We start from the raw sequence: 8248 nt of genomic DNA, 5'->3' as shown, positions 1-8248 counted from the left end.
CGGCCTGGAAAATGGTCCTCAAGAGAGCAATTCATCAAAGCCATAAATGTTATGTGCTGGAGAAAAATGGCATCAAAGTTCTCCATCTCTCTCAAGGAAAATAGTTTTCCCTTTAATGCTCATAATAAAGGAAGAAAAACAAACACTTAGTGGGTCATGATTTACCCTCATGTTAGGCATAAATTAAATTCTGCTTAAAATGTTTACTTTTTATTATCATTTCACAGACGACACTTCCTCTTGTCTCGGCTGTTACTTCTTACAGCTTAATGTCACAGGGAGCTTTCATGTCTCCTAGGTGGTAAATCAATAGCGTCCTTTGTGGCTTTATTGTGCTGTACTTGTTTTCGTGACACAGTATAAATGCTGAAACGCATTGAGTCAACACATTCTCGGAGCCTAGTTTTACAGAGTCCTATGAATCAGTTTGATACCAGTAATTACATTTCTGCTTCCCTGACTTATTTTCGATCTGTAATAAAAGTGTAGACAGCCGTGTGAGGAAGACAAGAAGTGCAAGATTATTTGTCACGGCTCAGATCTTGCTGTGTGTTCTGCTGACACAAGAACATAACACATATAGAGTTAGACTTTATTTAAAGAGGAATATCAAACGAAAGGATGAAATGGAAGCCTTGGTGTGAAACTGATGGCAAAATAGTTTAACTACTTAAAATGTTTGGTACCACACATGCATACAGATAACTCATCACAGATATGAAGCAGAAGAGGATTTCAAAAAAGATACAAATTACATTTTTATTAGTGTTCTCTGGTTATTTCCTATTTTCACAGTTTATTTGTTAGCTTTACTGTGTAGACTGGGACTTTATATGAACATAAAACAGAGAAGTTTTTATTAAATAATATTTTTCTGTGACTAACCATATAAGGAAAATAAACATTCAATTTTATTAGTGGTCTCTTGTTATGTTCAAATTTTATTAGTGGTCTCTTGTTCTGTTCAGTTTCCACAGTTCTATTGTTAGCTTTGTTGTCTAGACTTTGGCAGTAACTGAATCAGAACAGGATTATAGTTTTGAAAAACAGAGGTGGGATTTTTTAAAATAATATTTTTTCTTATTTTATAACTGTATTTTTATTAAAGTTTTTTTTTTCATTTTTTTCTAGCATTGACTATAAAAATAATATTTTTTCAACAACAGTGCGGTAGTAAGAGCAACGGCTCAGAGGAGACCGCCTAAAAGAACTTGGTTAGAAAAGACTGTAAACTCTTTGATAGAACTTGATCAAAAAGGTTCATGGGACTTTGCTATTGAGCAATACCCTTCCTGGGTTGACATTATGAAGAATTGATGATGAGCAGTATCACGTAATGTTTCATTTTATTTAGGTTTGTTTTTATTACATGTTTTTTGTGCTTTATCTCCCTATTGCACCTCCCCCTTCCCCAAATAGTGCAAAACAGAATCAGAACACAACAAGAAAGTTTACTACATTACACCACTAAAAGTCCTGTATCCCCCCCCCCCCCAGATCTTCTGACCTAATGTTTATACTATTTAAGGATCTCGTTTAATATTCGAAAATTTCAATAAATACAGTTTAAAAAATAAATTTGTATTTCTATGTGACTGACTAAAGGAAATCAGCAATTAATATTTTTTATTAGCCTCTGGTTTTTTTCCTATTTTCACTGTTCTTTTGTTAGCTGTGCTGTGTAGACTTGGGTTATATAGGAAGAATCATTTTTTGACAACTCTGTGTTGCTAGAGACCTAGATAAGTCAATAACACGCACCTACAGATACATCTGAATGCTTGTCGCTTGTCTTTTCTCTGACAATGAGCTGCTCATTTCAAACACAATGCTGTACTTTCTATACTGACTTGATGTCAGTGTATATTTGGATGTGTTTATTTTAAAAATGCCCATCGTAGGAATTGTAGTTATATTTAATTCATTTATAGATATATTGGAACTATATCTATATTCCAAAATTGGCCAAAAGGTCAAATTGTCCAAAAGATAAAATACAGTGATATTGATCACTACTGACTTTAGAACAAATAGCTGCACGTAGCTGAAAAGACTCTGCACATCCCTTTGATTTAAGAAATGCGAAAACACAGAAAGTGGGAGAGTATTATAATAAAGTTTCCAATCTAATCCTTTCTTGTTTTAAAGATGAAGGGCACCGTATGTGGTGAACCTATTTTTCCATCCTTTAAGTCAGCTACTTGCCACCACTTTAAGGTGAAGAGGTAGCCATGTACATACATGGGTCTGTCCATCCACTGTTACAGGAACAACCCCTTTTGGGAATCCGTCTTCTCCAGGTTGGTGCAGGTCCTGGAGGTTGAAACCTTTAGACATGAGACAAATCCACTGGATATGCCAAATGTGTCTTAATTGTGTTTACCCCTTTAATCCCATGATCCCAGTATATCCAGTGAAATGTATCATAAAGGCTATGGAGGGTGCAATGATCAGTTACTTAACCAATTAGTTGTTGCTTCCAATCACCTGGATTAAGAGCAATTTTAAAAACCAATCATGTAATATTATATATCCCCTCATTTTGTAATAGTTACTACAGGGGTATCCTGAAAAAGAAACCTTGCATATAGGAATTTACCCTAAGTGTAACAGTATTTGTGGCTATTCTGTAGACAAAGGAGCAGATTAGCTATAGATATGGCCTTCACAAAAAAGAGTGTACAGTTTATCAACTTCTTGGAAGTTTAATGAAAAGTTAAGTTTAATGCATTTTATAAAAAACATGAAAAATTATCCAGTTTTTGTTATATGTGTTGTGTGCCTACTCTTTGCCAATAAACTTGAGCAAAGATGAGAGCAATGGGGCTCATTTACTAAGGGTCCGCGGACCGCAATTCTGTCTGGTTTCCAGAATATTTCCTTTCTGCGCCGAATTGGCCTGGGTTTTTGGCGCACGCGATCGGATTGTGGCGCATCGGCGCCGGCTTGCATGCGATAGAAATGGGGGGGACTTGCCGTCGGACAACCGAACGGATTCGGGCAAACCGCGGAATTTAAAAACGAAATTATCTCGCAAGATCAAGCATTTACATGCACCAGGTAGAAGAAGGTGAACTCTGGCGGTTCTCAGCGGATGAAGCGACAGATGAAAGAAATTGGATGCACGACCTTAGTGAATCGCGGCAGACCCGAATCCTCGTCGGACAATGCACCACGGGATCACGATAGGACCGTATAAGTAAATCTGCCCCATTGTGTATAGCAATGCCAAACTGGATATGAATAAATCTCTAAAATATTCACCAAGACAAAGAGGTGGCTTACACGAAATACATTATTTTTTATTAAAGATTACTTGGTTTCAGAATCTCTATAGACTGTGCTATCATCTTATTTTACAGAGAGTTTCCTTTGAATTCTAACAAATCTTGCTTTTGTCAAGCACTTAGGCCTGTAATCTGCATAATACACATAATCCTACTTCTCTGGTTTTTGCTGAAACAGAAGATATTCTAGGTCTCAGAGGAAAGAATTTAGTCAGAATCCAGGCTGGTTTTACAGATGAATGAGTAGACTTAGTTGATACAAAAAATGGTCATGACCTGGATTTACACTTTCCGTCGCCCAAAGCTCCTTTTTTTTCCACCATTTTATAAGATTGAAGATGTAAGAGTAAAATTACACAGAAGATACAGTCCATAGCCAAATAAACGTGGACAAACAGCACTCTAGGAATACTTCAGTCCTTTTATTCACCCATGGTACAGGTGCATCATATAAGCTCCTCAAATATACAAACAGAGTTTCATGAGATGAGTGACCTCATCAGTGACATCACAGTGTTAGGTTATATAACATATACATAAAGGAAAGTGCATCATCATGACCATATATAGCAATGATTGCCAACCTTTAAGACAATGCGTGCCTAAACTACATCCCAAATTGGCAATAATTTTTTTGCTACCTTCTCTGTCACGACTTTCAATTGGCACATCCTGGGTGGCACATTCTGGGAGGAGGCTTTGAGTCCTGTTTGGCAAATTTTGCAGGGGTGATAGCCTGGGTACCCACAGAGAGGGCTCTGAGAGCCACATCTGGTAGCCGTGCCCTAGGTTTGCCACCACTGATATATTGTGTACAATATCTGATATATGACAATATAAAGCATTCACTAGGCAGCATAGACATTCACACTCAGTGTGAATGTCTATCCATGCCGCCCAGTGAATATTTTATATTATGACATACCATATATTGTATATTATATGGTCACTATGATTCACTTTTTTCATTATATTTTTGTATAAAAATGGATATATTGTATAATGTTATGTAACTTAACACCATGATGAGGTCACTTCCTGTAAGGTTAAATACCCATCATGTAACTGTGGGGTTATATACCCATGCTTGAAAATTGCTCCATTGAAAAGCTGAAATGCTGTACCTGTGTCACGGGGCTCCTGCGAGCCATGTCCTGGGTTGCAGGTGCACTCGTGCCCCTCTCTGCTCCCAGGACCCCCGTGGTTGACTGTCTCACCTGGCCACATTCCAGCGATGACTCCGCCCCTCAGGGGCTCGAGCCCCGACCTCCGGAGATTTAAAGCTTCAGCCCGCCGCTTATTGGTGCTGGCCATCTGGTATCCATTAAATAGTAAGCCTCTTCCCACATTCCCTGCCGGATCTTTGTACCTTGTGCCTGAGAGAAATCTTTGAACCTATGCCTTGTGATTGTCTGCTGAATACCCGTTGTGACCCCGGTTCTGTTCCTGACTGCACTCCTGTGCTGCATGACCTGACCTTCCGCTATGTTCCACAACTCGGATCCCGTGTTGCCGACCTGGTGGTACCACGGTGCAGCAAGTCCATCCCGCTTTGAATCGAGCTTTGGTGAAAACCGGGTACCACTTAGACTCCGCTCCAAGGTGTCGGCTAACATCCGCAGTGGTACAAAGGGCCCACTACCACTGATCATGACAAACCGTGTGCCTAAAATGCCTGAAGTTTCCAGGAGTGCTCCTTTGCTGTGTTTATTTGGCAATCTACTTTACAATATACTAGGAGTTGGGTGTATCTGAGACCTGCAACTTAATCCCCGATACTCATTGTGCTGCTTGTGCTGTTTTTTGAAGATTCTATACAGAGTTTAATTGATTTCATAGGAAATTTCCTGAGTGTGTGTTTTTCACATTGTTTGAGAATACAGGGTGTCAAACTTGGGTTTGTTCAAAAGGCTTAAGTACAATGCATGAATGGACATTACAGAGACCTTTCTGCTTTCTACTAATACAGTGACTATAAAAATTATAAATATCCTCTTCTTTGGAAACCTAGCGAGACTGCGGAATTATGCCACTTTATAAGTACCATAGTTCTCGAGAGGGGATGTTAATCCAGGGATTTATTCAGCTTTCCATATTTGGAGTTAGAAAGGAAATTTTTGCTTTACTCTGGAGCAACAAGGTAGGATTTTAGGTTGGACTTGATCAACCTGAGTCCCTTTTCTTACCTTTAATTACCAGTCAATAACCATATGTATAAACAATATAAATCAATGATGTTATAGTGTCACAGAGTGTCATCAGAAGGTTGCAAAAGAAATACAGAGAGACTGGAAGAGTCACAGACATCCCACATTGACCCCACCACCACAATCCTGAATGGGCCAGGTAGCATCTACCCTGCATAAGGAACCAGTGGATCTCAATGCAATTTGCTGATGAAAGTTGATTGACATTGAGCTGAAATTATGGCCACCAACAATGTTGGAGACATCAAGGAGAGCGCTATGTAGCTGCTACTGTAGTTATCAGATGAGCCTTTGGTGGTGGTGGTGGTACACTGTGGGCAGTTGTGCTTAGTTAACACTGTCCTTCACATTTAAACAGCATAGTGACAAGCCCATAGTACTTGAATTACACAAATCCAGTCATTGTGACTCTGCATGGACAACACAGGCCTAATTGCATCTTCATCAAGGTCGAATTGTCAGAAAATGCTGAAGACTGAGGAACCTCAAATGGTGTGGCCTGCACTTTCTTCAGACCTGAATCCCACTAAAAACCTCCACTGAGTTGCTGTGTAGAGGCTCAAAACTCTGTACCCCAGAACCTCAATGACCTAAGGGCAGCATTTCCAGAAGAATAGGAAGCCATGCAGTTAGTTTACTTGTGAACACCATGAGACATCATAGTCAAGGGCAGATAACAAGTTTTTGAGACATTGATCTTTTTTTGTGGGTATGCTCACTGCTGTTTTTGCTTTCAATGTTTTTTGGCCTTTGTTTCTACTATGGCATGCTTCTACTTAAATGCCTTACTCCTATTAGTTAATATGAATATATAAGATCAGTCTCTTTTCTACATATGCAAATAACTGCTGCCATTGGTATACATACAGTAAAATGGGTCTTGCCCACCCCTTTAAAGGAAATATACCATTTGCTTTTATACATTATAAATGAAACATACCTGAAGAATGCTCAAACAATTATAAAATTATGATAATGAGGCTCTGTCACTCCAGTGGCAGCCCCGGTGCTTCTTCCCACCATAATTATGCACTGCTCCAGCCTTGTCCATAGGCTGAGAATACATTATCACTGTGTTGTCCCTGAAAGGCAGAAGTAATCAATCACTGCATCATCCCACCTGCTGTGTATGAGTCATCCAGCTCAGGTTGATTAGTCCTGTCTGGATAGTTCAGGAAGCTAATGTACTTTAGGCATCCAGCTTTCCCAAGGTCCTGAATTATATAAAAACATTTTTTAACAAAACCACTCAGCTCAGAGATTAAACAAAATCTGTTTCTGCATTAAATGGTAGATTTCCTTTAATGTATGATTTTAATGAGTTGTATGCCAAAAATTAACTCATGCCCCATTCACACTAGCGTTTTTCACACACGTGTTCTGTGCATGCTTTTGATGCGCAGAACTTGCATTGCACTCTGACCCATTGTAATCAATGCTCTTTTTCAGACTGGCATTTTGTTTCACACACACATGCATGTTTTTTTTTAACACACATTTAAATCTCAGCATACAAGTCTATGGAGATGCATCAAAAACACATTGCACTCTGAGACACATGCAAGTCCAATGCAAGTGCAATGCACTTTTCAATGATCAATTGCCATAGAAAAGATGGAGCTCAGTCATAGTATCATAGTTTATACGGTTGAAAAAAGACACTTGTCCATCAAGTTTAACCAAGGAAGGGAAGGGATTAGATGAGGAAGGGATTTAGGGGAAACAGTTGTATATAATATAACCATCAATGTTATTTAGGTATAAAAAGGCATCTAGACCCTTCTTGAAGCTCTCTGCTCTCCCTGCTTTGACCAGCACCTGAGGCAGGCTATTCCACAGATTGACCATTCTCATAGTAAAAAGCCCTGTTTTCTCCAGACGGAGACAGTGCCCCCTTGTCTTTTGATTTGATTTAATCTGAAACAATTTACCACAATTATGTCCCCTCGTAGTCGTCTCTTTTCCACACTAAATAAATCTAGTTGTTTTAATCTTCCCCATAACTAAGACCCTGCATACCCCTTATCATTTTTGTGGCTCTACGTTGAACCCTCTCCAGCTCCAGGGCATCCTTTTTATGGACCGGTGCCCAGAACTGGACAGCATATTCCAGGTGAGGCCCAACCAATGCCTTGTACAGTGGTAATATTACATCCCTATCACGAGAGTCCATACCACTTTTGATACATGACAAGATCCTACTGGCTTTAGAGGCAGCTAATTGACATTGCAGTCCTGAGTCTTTTTCAAGCGCACTATCTGAGCATGAAAAACGCATTGAAAATGCATAGTAAACACCAAACCCTGATCGCAGCCCTGATAAGACTCTGACGTGATCTGCAACGCAAGTGTGAAAGTGGCCTTAGTCTTCCATTATGAATTGAGGCTGATAGTAATTTTTCTTCCATTTATGTACAATAAATCTGCAAGGGGATTCAGCAAACTTGAGCTGTCCCCACTGTTGTTATGGCTCAATTGTAGATTCATATGTTGGCCTTCATAGGAAATATGACATTGATTGAAGAAAAGGTGGTTGTCAAGGAAGACCTTAGGGTTTTTGATCCACTTGTATATGTTTAAACCAGCAGGTAACACTTTCGGCAGAACTTCCCCTATTACATCTTAATGCTATGTAGATCTATGTAAATTCTGACATTGACATTTCTATGATTAATTTCTTTTGAAAGATATGGAATGTAATATAAACATTAGTTACAATAAGGCTTCTCCATGATAAAAATTTTCCATGGGGAA

The sequence above is a fragment of the Engystomops pustulosus genome, chromosome 1, assembly GCF_040894005.1.
Source record: "Engystomops pustulosus chromosome 1, aEngPut4.maternal, whole genome shotgun sequence".
Taxonomy (NCBI): Eukaryota; Metazoa; Chordata; class Amphibia; order Anura; family Leptodactylidae; genus Engystomops; species Engystomops pustulosus.
This window is presented reverse-complemented; position numbering follows the sequence as displayed.